This window comes from Salvia splendens, chromosome 8 (genome assembly GCF_004379255.2).
Source record: "Salvia splendens isolate huo1 chromosome 8, SspV2, whole genome shotgun sequence".
Taxonomy (NCBI): Eukaryota; Viridiplantae; Streptophyta; class Magnoliopsida; order Lamiales; family Lamiaceae; genus Salvia; species Salvia splendens.
Genome location: NC_056039.1, coordinates 28457756 through 28472955, shown reverse-complemented (window position 1 = coordinate 28472955; position 15200 = coordinate 28457756). Strand labels below are relative to the sequence as shown.

The 15200-nt window shown below is 42.7% G+C and overlaps 1 pseudogene; it reads right to left on the bottom strand.

Annotated features, from left to right (window-relative positions):
• Positions 1–8379: 8379 nt before the first annotated feature.
• On the bottom strand, positions 8380–14693 carry LOC121746026 (annotated as a pseudogene).
• Between the last annotated feature and the right edge of the window lie 507 nt (positions 14694–15200).

Below are 15200 nucleotides of genomic sequence, written 5' to 3'. Positions count from 1 at the left end.
TTTGGTTAGAATGTCTGTTAGTTGCTCTTGTGAGCGAACGAAGGGTAGCTCAATGATTCCTTTTTCTATCTTCTCCTTGATGAAGTGGCGGTCGATCTCCACATGCTTGGTTCGATCATGTAGGACTGGGTTCTCGGCAATGCTGATTGCTGCTTTGTTGTCACAGAATAATTTACTTTTCTGAGTGGGTGGAAAGCCAATCTCGGTTAACAGTCTTCGTATCCATAGGATTTCAGTGATTCCGTTTTTTACCCCTCGGAATTCTGCTTCAACGCTAGAAAGTGCCACTACTTTCTGCTTTTTGCTCCTCCAAGTGACGAGGTTATCGCCTATGAATGTGAAGTATCTGGCAGTTGACTTTCGGTCGATCGGATTACTTGCCCAGTCAGCATCAGTGTATCCTGAGACTTCTAAGTGCCCTTCATTTTTCAGTAAAATTCCGTACCCTATTGTGCCCTTCAAGTATCTCACCACCCTCATTGATGCGTTCATGTGCTCCTCTTGTGGATTGTGCATAAACAGGCTTATCACCCCAACAGCATAGGCTATGTCCGGTCTGGTATGAGCTAGGTAGATTAGCTTCCCGACTAAGCGTTGATAACGCTCTCTATCTGTAGCTCGTGCTCCTTCTTCTATCTTTAGGCTATGATTCTGTACCATCGGCGTCTCGGCAGGCTTGCAGTCAAGTAAGCTGATTTCTATCAGAAGATCGAGTACATATTTCTTTTGTCGTAAGAATATGCCCATTTTTTATCTCAGCACTTCAATTCTGAGGAAGTACTTTAGTGCACCCAGGTCCTTCATCTCAAACTCTTTGAACAAGTTTGTCCTTAGCTTCTCGATTTCTTCGGTATCATTTCCTGTAATAATCATGTCATCCACATATATAAGGAGACACGTTATTTTGTTACCTTCCCTCTTAAGGAATAGAGTGTGGTCTGAGTTACTCTGCTGGTAGCCATACTTCTCCATTGCTTGACAGAACCTTCCAAACCATACCCTTGGGGACTGCTTTAGGCCATATAGGGTCTTCTTCAGGCGACAGACTTGCCTAGGTGCAAACTCTTCAGAGTATCCCGGGGGACCTCCATGTATACTTCTTCTTCCTTCTTCAATTCTCCGTGGAGGAAGGCATTGGTGACGTCAAATTGGTGAAGTGGCCAATTCTGATTTGCAGCAACGGTTAGTAGGACTCTAGTACTCATTTTCGCCACAGGTGAGAAAGTCTCAGCATAATCCACCCCATAGGTCTGGGTGTATCCCTTTGAGACAAGTATAGCTTTGTACCTCTCGATTGATCCATCAGCTCGCCTTTTGATCGTAAAGATCCACCTACACCCAACGGGTCTCTTCCCCTCTGGCAGTGCACACTTTTCCCAAGTGTTGTTCTTTAGCAGTGCGTCCATTTCTCGTTTCATGGCATCCCTCCACTGTTTATGCTTCATTGCTTCTTCCACAGAGTGCGGAATATCTTCCTCATATAGTGCTGCTTCAAAGACCTTCGCCATTTCTGTCATATGGGATTTCACGGAGTTCACAATGGAGTATTGTGTCTTTCGTCCCTTCCAATCTGGGGAGTATTTCTTTGGTGGTACTCCCCTGGTGCTTCTTGGCGGTAGAACCCGTTGTTGTCCACTTGTGGTTGCTTCCGGCTCTTTGCTGTGATCATGGTTAGTTTCAAGCCAAAGAGTTTCACTAGGGTCAGCATCTTCTCTTACCTCAGGAATATCGGCCGGGGATTGTACTGCGACGATGTCACTGATCTTGACGAACTCCACTGGAGTGTCAGAGACGTGCTCGGCAGTAATGCTAAACTCCTCTGTTGGGTCCTCTTCTCGATCAGGACTTGGCTCATGACCGGGATTCGGACTCGGGCTAGGGTTTATAATAGGATTAGGAAGCAAACTTAGTGGGTCAATTTCTGTTTCTGGTTCTTTCTTCCCCTGACCGCTAAGTTGGTGATAAAAGTATTCATTTTCTACGAAGTCACAGTTCATCGTGACAAACATTCTTTTGGATTTTGGGTCATGGCAACGGTACCCCTTTTGGTGCATTCCATATCCCACAAACACTCCTTTTATCGCACATGGGGAGAACTTGGTTCGTTCAATTTTGGGAATGTGGATGAAGACAGAGCACCCAAAATTTTTTTGTTCAAGTGTGAATGGTAAGGGCAGTTCTGTATGGGCTGATAAGACTTGAATGGGTGTTTTTCTATCAAGGCCTTTTGTTGGGAGACGGTTCAAAGTGTAGACTGAGGTGGCTAGGACTTCGGGCCAAAAAGATTTTGGGACCTTGGAATCAATTAGGAGAGCTCTAGTCATTTCAAGTAGTTTCCTATTTTTTCTTTCGGCTACCCCGTTTTATTCAAGTGTGTGAGGACGGGTGGTTTGGTGTATAAGACCCCTTTTTGCTAAGAACTGTTGCATCTGACTATTGACATATTCTCCCCCGTTATCGGACCTAAGTATTTGGATATTTTTCTTGTATTGAGTTTGGACAAAGGTGTAAAACAGGGCAAATTTTTCAAAGACTTCAGATTTGGACTTTAAAAAATAGACCCATGTCATACGCGAGCAATCGTCAATAAAGAGCAAAAAATACTTAAAACCTCCACCACCCATGACTGGTGCAGGCCCCCAAATATCAGAATTAATAAGGGAAAAAACATGGTCTACACGGGTATTATTAATTCTAAACGAATGTCTGTGGCTCTTCGCCAGAAAACAAGTATCACAGTTCAAATGAGAAATTTTATCAAATCTAGGAAATAAGGTTTTAAGATACCCTAAAGATGGGTGTCCTAGTCGCCGGTGCCATAACCAAGCCTGTCGTTCTGTAGATCCGTGAGTCAGCAACACATTACTCTGTTGAGCTATCTCGTCCACATAGTAGAGTCCTTCTCGTTCAGTGTCACGCCCAACAATCGTCCCCGTCCGGATATCCTGTAACATACAAAATGAGGGTTGCATCAGCAAAGTACAATTAAGCTCCTTTGTAACATGACTGACTAATAGCAGTTTGTGAGACAAGGACGGAACATATAGACAATTTGAAATACTCAGAGTGGGCAAAATTTTAATTGTTCCCGCTCCTTGGACTGGAAGTAATTCCCCATTAGCGGTCTGAAGATAGCTTTTCTTGGATTCAGTGATTCCAGTAAAATCAGTAATATCAAATGACATAGTGTCAGTTGCTCCACAGTAAAAAATCCAGTCCTTGTCTTTATGTGGTTTTTCGGAAGTAAGGCATGCGGTAGAGAGTGTTCCAAGTACAGAAAAACTATTTTTGCACTGAATTTTTTGGGTTAATTTTAGAAAATGGACTATAAATGGGCCTTTTCCAACAATATGTGAGTAATGGGGCTTATTATCTAATTTCGGACTATCCAGGGACCTAGCAGAAAGGATATGGGGTGTATGGCACAATTTTCTGGAAACATGGGGTGTATTATGTGATAATGGCAAAAATGTGGGTGTATTAAATGAAGAACCTGCTTTTGAGGGGTTCATGTGCAAAATGCTCCCCCCTTTACCTCGGCAAACCCTAGCCGTTGCCATTTCCTCCCCTGTCTGCACCGCTAGCTCTTCTCCTCCCTCGATTTCAACGATCCTGCCGGTGAGGGTGCTGGTGCTACCCGCCGCGCAAGCGGCGCTGGAAGCCTGGTCTCCTCCGGTTGGTATGGCAGTCCATGTTCCTCCTCGGCGGTTGCCATTTCGTGAAGCTCTCTTCCGCTTAATCTCGTCCCACCACTCCGGGTACCCTACGAGGAGGAAGCACTGGTCTTTTGTGTGCTTTCTCCCCCCCGCAATGGCTGCAGATCAGTCTGTTCCGATCATCTTCTGTCCGTCGCTCTTCTCCTCGACTAGGGGTCTGCCCCGACCGTCCCCCACTGCGTGACGCAAGTCCCGTCCCGATTCCGCCGCTGGTTTGAGGTTCCCTTCCTTCAGCAACCTGGGGTTTGAGTACTCCGTCGTTTTTTGCTTCACGCCGGACGGTCGCGCTGGCGTCCCGAACCGAGGGCAAGGGCTCCCGCTTGAGAATTTCTCTTCGGGTTACTTCGTGTTCGTCGTTGAGGGCCATTAGGAATTGGAAGAGCCTGGTCTCTTGTCTCTCCCGATTGTAGGCAATGATATCCTCCGGGTCCTTCATCGGATTTGGCTTCTTTCTATCAATTGACATCCAAAGGCTTTGGAGTCGGTTCCAAGTTGTTCGAGGGTCATTTCGCCCTGTTTGATGTTGCTTGCTTTCCGGTGTAAGTCGTAGACTTGGAGTGAGTCTCCTCCACTGTCGTATGTCACGGCTAGCCCCTCCCAAAGTTCTCGAGCAGTTGGGTATTGCGATACCTCATTCACGAGTTCGGGCTCCATGTTGTTGATGATCCACCCGAACACGCAGTGATCCAATTTTTGCCATGTCTCGTGGCCAGGATCTGTTTCTGCCGGTGGTTCAGAATCCTTCGAGATGTGAGAGGTTAGACCCTTTCCCCCTATTGCACGTTTGATGGGGTTCGCCCACAGTGGGTAGTTGTCTCCCGATAACTTGGTTGAGACGACTACCTCACCGAGGTTTTCTGCGTTTACCGTCATCGGTCGTGGGGTGATTGGCGCGGTCTGGAGGTGTCGGAGAAACTCTGCAAACTTCATTGTGATGTCGTCCGAGAAGTTCACCATCGAACTTTTATTCTCGTTTTCTTATTCTAACATCGTTTTTCTGATGATTGCAGGTTATTGCCTCTTGGTCGGGGTTCGAGATTGGTATTTGGATGATGATGATGTTATATTCTGAGTCCATATTGCTCAACCTGCTCTGGTACCATATTAAATTGATTAATCGAGAGGGAAGAAGCAATAACCATGGTTGGGATGAATTTCTGTCTCTTATTGATCGACTGGAGCAACTCTCTTAATATAGAGAGTTGCCCTAATTTACATATGGAAGGAGTGAAGGGGGTTGGCAGCGGAAGCGTGCATGAATTTACCGATCATATGAATTTGATCTATTTAGCAGATTATTTAGACAAATTCTATTCGCATAATTGTCACATGTATCATGCTCATAACTTGAATTAAAAACATGCTTTAGCACATAAAATCCCAAAAACATGCTTACTACGGAATTAGCCAATTTACCTCGTAGATTCAATTAAGAATCGATGATGGCTTGCTCCGTCTCCACGTGAAGATCTTCAATACAAGACCTCGGATCTTCTGACTGGTGTCCCGGACTATACGCTGATATTTGTGTGGGCAAATCTCACCAACGTACTAGGACTCGAATAATGGAAGACAGAAACTGCTCACGGAGGAAGCACAAATTTCGAGCTCTCTCTTTCTAGAGGGGGACGAAAATTTTGTGTATTCAAAAAAGTCCATTTCTGTCTCCTTTATTCTCCTATTTATATTAAGTCACACATTGAGCCCAGTCAGGGATCTAAGGAAGAATTTGGAACATGCCTCACCCAATTAGCTTTTTACTAATTAAATTGAACCCACAATTTAATATAAGCTTATATTGGAATATTACGAGAGCCACTACAGAAGTAATATTGCACTGCCTTCCAAATCCGAAATTACAAGTATTCCGGGTTTCCTTTAATTGCATTTGATTTATTTCCCGCGCTTAAGATAGAAACATCCATTAATTAATTAATATCTGCTATAGACTTAATTAATTAACATATTTCGAATTCCAAGAGTGGACTTAGCAAGAAACTCTTATTTATTCTTCATAGAGTAATTAAACTCCAACTAGCTAGGTTCCGAATAAAAAAAACCTTGTTTCGAGCTCCTCTTGTGGATGTTATCAAACGAGACTCTCCTCGCGCACGTTTCAACATGATAGCAATCCTAGCACCTCTAGATAATGATCACCACTACCCAATATGCCTGGATCGTTGGGTTATGAAAAACCAGCACCTTTGGTAAGTCAAAGTAGTGGATACTCAATATCGTATGCTCAATGCTAACGTACATTGATTAAGAAATTAATTATCAAGACCTCGTCTTTCAATAGATAGCATAAAGACTCGTCTTGCTGTTAGATCCATTCAGTGCTATACCACACCAACGTCATCTTATTTCAATAAGGCTTAGAAATAATCGGACTGACATTGCAACCTTTCGCGATAGGTAGTCTAGGCCTATCTAGGTTGTGAAATTCTTATTTTTCTTTGTTTAGAACTGACCGTGTTACCTTAAATTGGACGACGCCCACAACCGGTCTATTAAAACAAAGACTTAGACTTTGTTACGTTTGCTTATACATTTAAATATGCAATAAACAACCATTAAATGTAAAACATAACAACATTATGACAAAAATAATCTGTTGTATTTATTGGAAAATAACCATTAGAGTTTTACAGTATGCAATCACTCGAAAGGTGATTTCTAGTATACAAAACCCTAACAAGGAGATCCCCTAATTATGGTCCTATCAATTACACATATCAATTACATACTAATCCCATGATTTGTTCCCTAATTAGCAGTTATTCTATTTCCATATTCTAACAGCATGGGTAAGAAGTGTAATGTAATTGGAACATTTTTTTATAATTCATACACGTTGGCTAAAATATGTGGAGTATATGTTGGTAAATAGTTGTTCTTGTTGTATAAATATATATAGACTTTTTGAGAACAGGCTTACGGTCTAATTCTAGATGCTACATAACAGTTTTCTCGTTTACTAAGCAAAGGAAAAATAAGGTATATATATATATATATATAGGGTCGTGATAATATACAAACTCCCTAAGATACAAACTATGCAAACTATAATCTCATCCATTAAGTATATTTAATCGACGGTTCTAATTTATGGGCTCTCAACATGTCAACATAGCTTATAAAAGATGTCACCAAGGGTTATTTTTGGGACAAAAATTATAAGCTAAAATCACAAAATCCGTTTAGATTAAGGAATCCCAATAATATCGGCTATTCATCGCACCTCTCATTTATCACGTCTTCCCTTCTCTCTTCCATTCCATCAATTAAGCATGTTCAACGCTCCACCCATTAAACACGTCTCACCTCTCCAATTTCCTCCATTCCACCGTTTCGAATCTGTACTCCACGCAATCGCCATTCTTCAAGGATCGCGTTGACATGAGTTCTGCGAGGCGAGCGGGTCAAGCGGCTGGAGCGTCAGCCGGAGGTGAGGTTTTCGTTGAAAACCCCAATTTTCATCAACAATGTCAACAATGTCAACAACAATGGAAAATCATACATTTCCAATAATGTTAACACCAAATGTCAACAGCAAACTAATAATGTCAGCAACACACTTTCAGCAATGTCAACAACAAAAATAACAGGAGGAGCAACAACAAAATCAAAGCAGAATGTGATTAACACACCATCAACGATGTCAACAAAATGTAAACAACAACTCTAAAATCATTCGTTTAGCAACAATGACAACACCAACTCTAAAAATGTACATTTCCAATAATGTTAACACCAAATGTCAACATCAAATTAATAATGTCAGCAACACACCTTCAGCAATGTCAACAACAAAAATAACAGGAGGATCAACAACAAAATCAAAGCAGAATTGGAGTGAAATGAGGATGTATGTAACTGCCGGCAAAAAATATTTCCATATACACCCCCCGCTGACATAAATTGTACTGCCCGGTGACATCGAATTTGTAACCTCCTAACAGCCGTAGATTAGTTACAATGATGGTGTGTGATTAGAGTTTGTAGTTTGCATGATAAATGAGAGTTTGTATTTGATCACACCTATATATATATATATATATATATATATATATATATATAAAGAATTTATATTAAATTCGAGTTTTGTACCAAAATGTGATATCATTTATTCGATTATTAAAATAATCGGGTAAGGGGTGTTACACAGAACATTCTTTTTGACAAAAAAAATACAAGTTGGAAAGAAACAGGGCAAAATATATAAGCATAAGAAAAGGAAAAAAGAAAGATGAGTAGATATGATGTGACACCAAAATGCTGCAGAAATGTTTCAATTTATTTGCTTGACCACATACACTAATCCAAGCTTGGACCTTGCTCATCACTTCAGCCTTGGCTCAACTTCTTGATGAGTTTGCCAATCCAACTTGTTCTGCCAAAACAAGTGTGCTATGGCATTCCACTTGTATTCCTTCAATTTTTATGTGACTTCTCAGTTGGGAGTTCCAACCTTCGATTATTAGCAAGAAAGATTAAATTGTATACACATCCACATGGCCATAGCAAACTACAAACCAACTGACAATAAAGTGGCAAAGAATGTCAAGTTTTAGCCACTGATTAAAAACACACTTGATTCTGTTTACATGTAGATTCAACTCTAATATAAACCTACAAGTATTATTCTCTTCACAGACAATCATCATCTCCATGCCGAAGTTGTAGCTAAAGCTCTATTCTTCCATCCGAGATACAGAGCACCATCGCCGAGGTCCGCTATTCGATAATTTGGGCTATATGCTTTCAACATGTCCCTCACCGAGTTACTAACCGCCAGGTTGAGTCTGAGTTGGGAGAATCCCGCCATTCCAAGTCTCATTCTCCACTTACCAAACAGCTCGTGCCTTTCCACTCGCTCGATCCCCTCACACGCTATAATGTTGACTATGTCCTTTGCCACGCAGTGCTCCTCCGCCCTCATCCGTTGTCTGTCCTCCCTGCGTCGATAGACTCAAACATTGCTTGTAGATGTTAATTGCTTAGTTGAAGCTATTGAAATCAAGTTGGAGCTGAGTCATCTTGAACTTTGACCGAGAAGTTCAGGAGCCGTCGGATGAAGACTTTAAGTGATGGATAAATCCTAGCCGTAGGATTTATTTTTCTGTTAGTTAGTTAGATTTTGTCTTTGGCGGCTATAAAAGAGTTTTGAGAGGGAATTGTTTTTCAAGTTTTTCAATTGTAAACCAGAGATTTCATTCCTCAAGATTCAATAAAAATCTCTCGCAAGTTTTCTCATCGAGTTCGACTCATTCTGCATCGCATCATCTCCGATCAACATCCAACAAGTGGCGCCGTCTGTGGGAAGGGGCGGAGACGACGCGAAGTAGCTGACACCGGATAGAGCACTGGATCGACGACAATGGCCTCAAGATTCGAGGCGGAGAAGTTTACGGGGAAGAACGACTTCGGTCTTTGGCGAATGAAGATCCGAGCGTTGCTGATACAGCAAGGGTTAGCAGACGCATTAGTCGTGGAAGATCCAGCCGTGGTGCTTGATGAAAGGGCCAAGGTTAAGCGAGCGGAGGTGCTTGCAAAAGCGCATAGCGTGGTGATCTTGAGTCTGGGTGATAAAGTTCTACGCGAAGTGGCTAAGGAAAAGACTGCGATGGGGATTCTTGAAAGATGTGAGGAGCTTTATATGACTAAGTCGCTGGCTAATCGGCTCTTTATGAAGCAGCGGCTATATTCGTATCGGTTTGTGGAAGATAAAGATATTTTGGAGCAGCTGGAAGAGTTTAACAAGGCTGTCGATGACCTAGAGAACATCGATGTGAAGCTCGGGGAAGAAGACAAAGCTATTCTCCTATTAAATGCTCTGCCCAGATCCTATGACCAAATGAGGGATGCGATCCTATTTGGGAGAGATGGGACTGTCAATCTATTGCAGGTTCAATCTGCAATAAGATCAAAGGAAATTCAGAGGCATGGGGAAAAGAGTGTTGAAGTTGTCTCTGAAAGTCTGAATATCAAGAAATACAAGGGCAAGAAGCCATCCAAGAAGGAGGCTCCAAAGAATGGTGGCTTTGATCAAAAGGAGACGCGTTCTTGCCATTGGTGCAAGAAGCCGGGCCATCTTAAAAAGGACTGCTTCGCGTGGAAGAGGAAGCAGGCTCAAGAAAGCAATCAATCTAAACCCACAACCGACTGCGTGCAAGAAGAAGAGGTTCCACATGCCCTGAACGTGATGGAGAAAGCATGTGGGGAACCTTGGATACTAGACTCTGGATGCAGCCTACATATGTGTCCTAGACTGGAATTGTTTGAGGAGTTTGCAGAGGCGCATGGCTCGGTTGTCTTAGGCAACAATCAGATATGCCGCATTGAGGGAATCGGCAAGGTCAGATTCAGACTTGACAATGATTCTTCGGCCATCTTGAGTGAAGTGAGGTACATCCCAGAGGTGAGAAGAAACCTGATCTCCCTGGGGATGTTGGAAAGAAAGGGATGCTCATTTCATTCGAATGATGGAGTTATGGAGGTGAAAAGGAAAGGGGTAGTGTTGATGAAGGGCAGAAGAAATGGCAGCCTTTACTACCTATGTGGCTCAGCTATTATATCTGGAAATCAAGCCAATGTTGTCAAGATGGAGTCATGTGATCTCTGGCACAAGAGGCTGGGACATCCAGCCATGGGAAGCATCAAAGAGTTAGTAAAGAGAGATGTTATAACTAGTGTTGATGCAGAACCTGCAAAGATCTGTGAAGAGTGTGTGATGGGAAAAGCCAAGAAAACTCCTTATCAGAGAGGTAAACACACTTCCACAGCCCCTTTAGATTATGTGCACAGTGATCTATGGGGACCCTCCCCTGTTGTGTCTATAGGTGGTGGGAGATATTATATGACAGTTATTGATGATTACTCTAGAAAATTTTGGGTGTTTATTCTGAAAGAAAAATCAGAGGCTCTATCAAAATTTAAAGAGTGGTGCAATATTGTTGAGCAAGAGAAAGGCTGTGTGGTGAAGTGTCTACGAACTGATAATGGATTGGAGTTTGTCTCAAAGGAGTTTGGGGAATTCTGTATGTCGAAGGGAATAAAAAGACATCGGATTGTTCCATTGAACCCTCAACAAAATGGTGTTGCTGAGAGGGCCAATAGGACAATAATGGAGAGGGTAAGGTGCATGCTATTAGCTTCTGGTTTGGAGAAAAAGTTTTGGGCAGAAGCTGTGGCTACTGCAGTGAAGCTGATAAACAAATTCCCATCTTCTAGCATTGATGGAGACACCCCGGACCTCAGATGATATGGAAGCTATGGAGACTACTCTCAGTTAAAGCCATTTGGCTGCAAGGCTTTTGCATTACAGAAAAAGACTAAATTGGATGCAAGGGCAGTGAGGTGCATCATGCTGGGATATCAAACTGGTGTGAAAGGCTATAGACTCTGGTGTTTAGAGCCTGGGAATCAGAAAATTTTGGTGAGTAGGGATGTGACTTTTGTGGAAGATGAGATGCCTATGAAGAATTCAGTAAAGTCATCTCAAGATCAGCACCAGATAGTTCAGCTTGAGGTGGAGCAGCAAGGTGATTCTGATGGAGAGGCTGTGGTTCAGCAGCCTGATGGTGAGCAAGCTGAAATGGGAGAAACTCAACAAGATACCTCTACTTATCAACTGGCCAGAGACAGAACTAGGAGGAGGAATGTGAAACGTCCAGCAAGATACACTGACAGTGAGATGCTCTATTTTGCATTTTGTGTAGCAGAGGAGGTGGAGTTCTCTGAGCCAGCTTCATATAAAGAAGCAATGAATTGCAGGGATAGAGATAAGTGGCTTCAGGCTATGATTGAAGAGGTTGATTCTCTTCTTAAGAATGGCACCTGGGTTCTTGTGGACAAGGTGGAGGGAAGGAAATTGGTAACCTGCAAGTGGTTGTTCAAGAGAAAAATTGAGTCAGCAGATGGTGAACAAATCAGGTTCAAGGCCAGGTTAGTGGCTCGTGGGTTCACTCAGGAACATGGAATTGACTACACTGAGGTATTTTCACCAGTGGTTAAACATACATCGATAAGAATTCTATTGGCAGTTGTGGCTAGACTTGATTGGGAACTTGAGCAACTAGATGCGAAAACGGCATTCTTGCATGGAGAGTTGGAAGAAACCATCTATATGTGTCAACCAGAGGGTTTTGTCCAAAAGGGCATGGAGAACAAAGTATGTCTACTGAAAAAGAGCCTTTATGGCTTGAAGCAGGCCAGCCGACAATGGCACAAGAAGTTTGATGATTTTGTGCTCAAAAATGGTTTTGAAAGATCGAGCTATGACGAGTGTGTTTATATCAAGAAGGATAAGGATGTTGCAGTGGCTTATTTGTTACTGTACGTCGATGATATGCTGGTGGCAGGGGCCTCAAAGAGTGAAGTTCAGAAAGTAAAACATGATTTGAGTATGGCTTTTGATATGAAAGATCTCGGACCAGCTCGAAGAATTCTGGGCATGAATATTGTCAGAAATAGAGGGAAAAGGGAGTTGTGGCTGAGTCAAACGGATTATATATCAAGGGTGCTGAAAAGGTACAAAATGGACAACTCAAGAGTGACAGCTACACCACTTGCACAGCATTTCAGGCTGACAATGGAGCAATCACCAAAAACTGAGGAGGAAATGACTGAAATGCAGTGTATCCCGTATGCTAATGTGGTAGGAAGCATAATGTATGCAATGATTGGGACTAGGCCGGATGTAGCACAAGCCATCAGTTGCACAAGCAGATACATGAGCAACTATGGGAAAGAGCATTGGCAAGCTCTAAAATGGATTCTCAGATATCTAAAAGGAGCTGGGAATCTGGGAATTTTGTACAAGAGCAGTGGATATGATCAGAAAGAAGCTCTGGTTGGATTTTGTGATAGTGATTTTGCTGGTAGTGTGGATACCAGAAAGTCTCAATCCGGCTATATCTTCACCATGTATGGAGCAGCCGTGAGTTGGAAGTCAGGTTTGCAAAGCGTAGTGGCTCTCTCGACAACTGAAGCTGAATATATTGCGTTGACAGCTGCAGTGAAGGAGAGTTCTTGGCTAAAGGGTATTGCAGGTGATTTTGGAGTTGAGCAGGGAGCAATACCTATAGGCTGTGATAACAATGGAGCTTTGAGCTTAGCGAAGCACCAGGTTTTTCACGAACGCAGTAAGCACATAGATGTGCGAATGCATTTTGTGAGAGAAGAAGTAGAGAATGGCAAGGTAATGCTGTTCAAGGTTGATACAAATGTGAACCCTGCAGACATGTTAACCAAACCACTACCGAAGGAAAAGTTCGAATTGTGCTTGAGGTTGGTGAATATGTGCAGGGGGTAATGAGGGTTTCATCTAAGCAATGAAGGTGGAGTTTTGTAGATGTTAATTGCTTAGTTGAAGCTATTGAAATCAAGTTGGAGCTGAGTCATCTTGAACTTTGACCGAGAAGTTCAGGAGCCGTCGGATGAAGACTTTAAGTGATGGATAAATCCTAGCCGTAGGATTTATTTTTCTGTTAGTTAGTTAGATTTTGTCTTTGGCGGCTATAAAAGAGTTTTGAGAGGGAATTGTTTTTCAAGTTTTTCAATTGTAAACCAGAGATTTCATTCCTCAAGATTCAATAAAAATCTCTCGCAAGTTTTCTCATCGAGTTCGACTCATTCTGCATCGCATCATCTCCGATCAACATCCAACATTGCTGTATACTAGTCTAGGGTTTCGCAGAATCGCTGCGCAAAAGTGGAGGTATTAGTGTTGGATTCCTGCTCAACAAGGGTCACGATCTTCGGTGACTAGCTTTTGATTAGTCTGAGGCGGCGGTCGCGGTGATTCGCAGTGCTCACGCTCTCGTCCGGCATGTGGTGCAGTATGTAGGGAAAATTCACAGCCAGGGCTTCCCCGTGCCGAACTCTAAGATGCTCCAGTTGGACATGGCAACCCGACATGGCCGCGCCATTGAATTCAAATACTACCCCACATGACTCGGCCACTTTTGCTAGTTTCTGGCCAACTAAAGCAAGTCCTCCGCCTCGGGCATGAGCTGATTGTGAATCATCAACGCCGGTGATGCGAATGTACGGCAGCCCACCAGGCCGACGAGAAAGAGCCTGAATCAAGGATATCCACCGACTACCTTGTGCAATCTGAAAATCGATTATGTGGATCCTGTTTTCATTCTCCATGGCTTCCCCGATGATAACATTTGATGACATGTAAGCGAACTTGTAGTACGGGCAGATTTGATAGAGCACGCCCATGTAAGGCATCAACTCTGAACTCGTTGGCTCTTTGCACTTCAACTTTTTGTAAATTATGCTTCCCGACGATAACAGCCTAGCCCTGAGTCCTTCCAATCTTTGTGCAGGCTCACCAGACACGGAAACGTTCTTCTCCAATATTTCCATCAAAGCTTCTGCAGCGGATATCGCAACCTGCCTGTCTGACATAGATATGGTATCGGCTTCCGATACTATTTCAGCACAGGCGACAAGTAACTGTATCAGGTCCATGTGAGGGGCCATTTCCAAGATTTTGTTGTATCTTGTGAAGGGAGAAGGTTGTGTAACTACACCATTGAAGGTTCCACTATCATCGGTATCAGATTCAGGAACCCGAAGTTCGTTCCTCAATACCCACAACACAAGGCATGCAGCAACTTGTTTTCATCATTAACGCCAGAAGACCCACTCAGAGGTGAACCGTAAGTAACATCAGATGGCTGATAAAGATCGGATGCATACGATTGAGAGCCCTGGGGTTCTACTGGAAGAGACACTTAGAGCTGAAGGTGAACGGTATGTAGCATAATCAGTCGCGGGAGTTGATTCCAGAGTGAAGAACTGATCAGGGGAAGATTGAAATGAAACTTCAGTTCCCTGGCTTCTGCTACCAGTTGAGTCATTGTTCAGAATTTGAAAAGTGGAACTGCTGTACGGGTCGATCTGCTGCATAGGCTGAATGTAGAAGCTTTGGAAAGAGTTGGATGTACGGGATGTTTGCATCTGAAGATAAACTGGAACCAACTTTACTTAAGCCCGGGCAATTAGGCACTTCTGCGTGGTGCACTTGGAAACAGTATGACTCAATTGGTAACGAGAATTCCTGTGGAAACAAAACGAAATACCATGTCCAAATTAGCTATACTCACTCAAAAACTTGATGGAGAGAAATGAAAACCATAAATATTGCCAATATAAAGTACAATTTTTTAAGCCTTCCAGTCCACCACCCTTAATCACACTCGTGACTCGCCTATTAGAATTTTTAGTGTACAAATAATCAAAGTAATTAATGAGATTTCTCAAAAACCTTTGTAATATTACTAGAGGCGATAGTGAAGCAAGGAAACATGATTCTAATCAAAAGATTGCATCAAAGTCAGTTGCTAGAAGGTAGACCTCAGCAAAGGAAAATCAAATAAAACTGGAGCTCCTTTAATAACTTGGTATAACTATTCCTTTTTCTTATTGTGGGAGGATTATTCGGTTCAACCCACTCCGAAAGAAGGT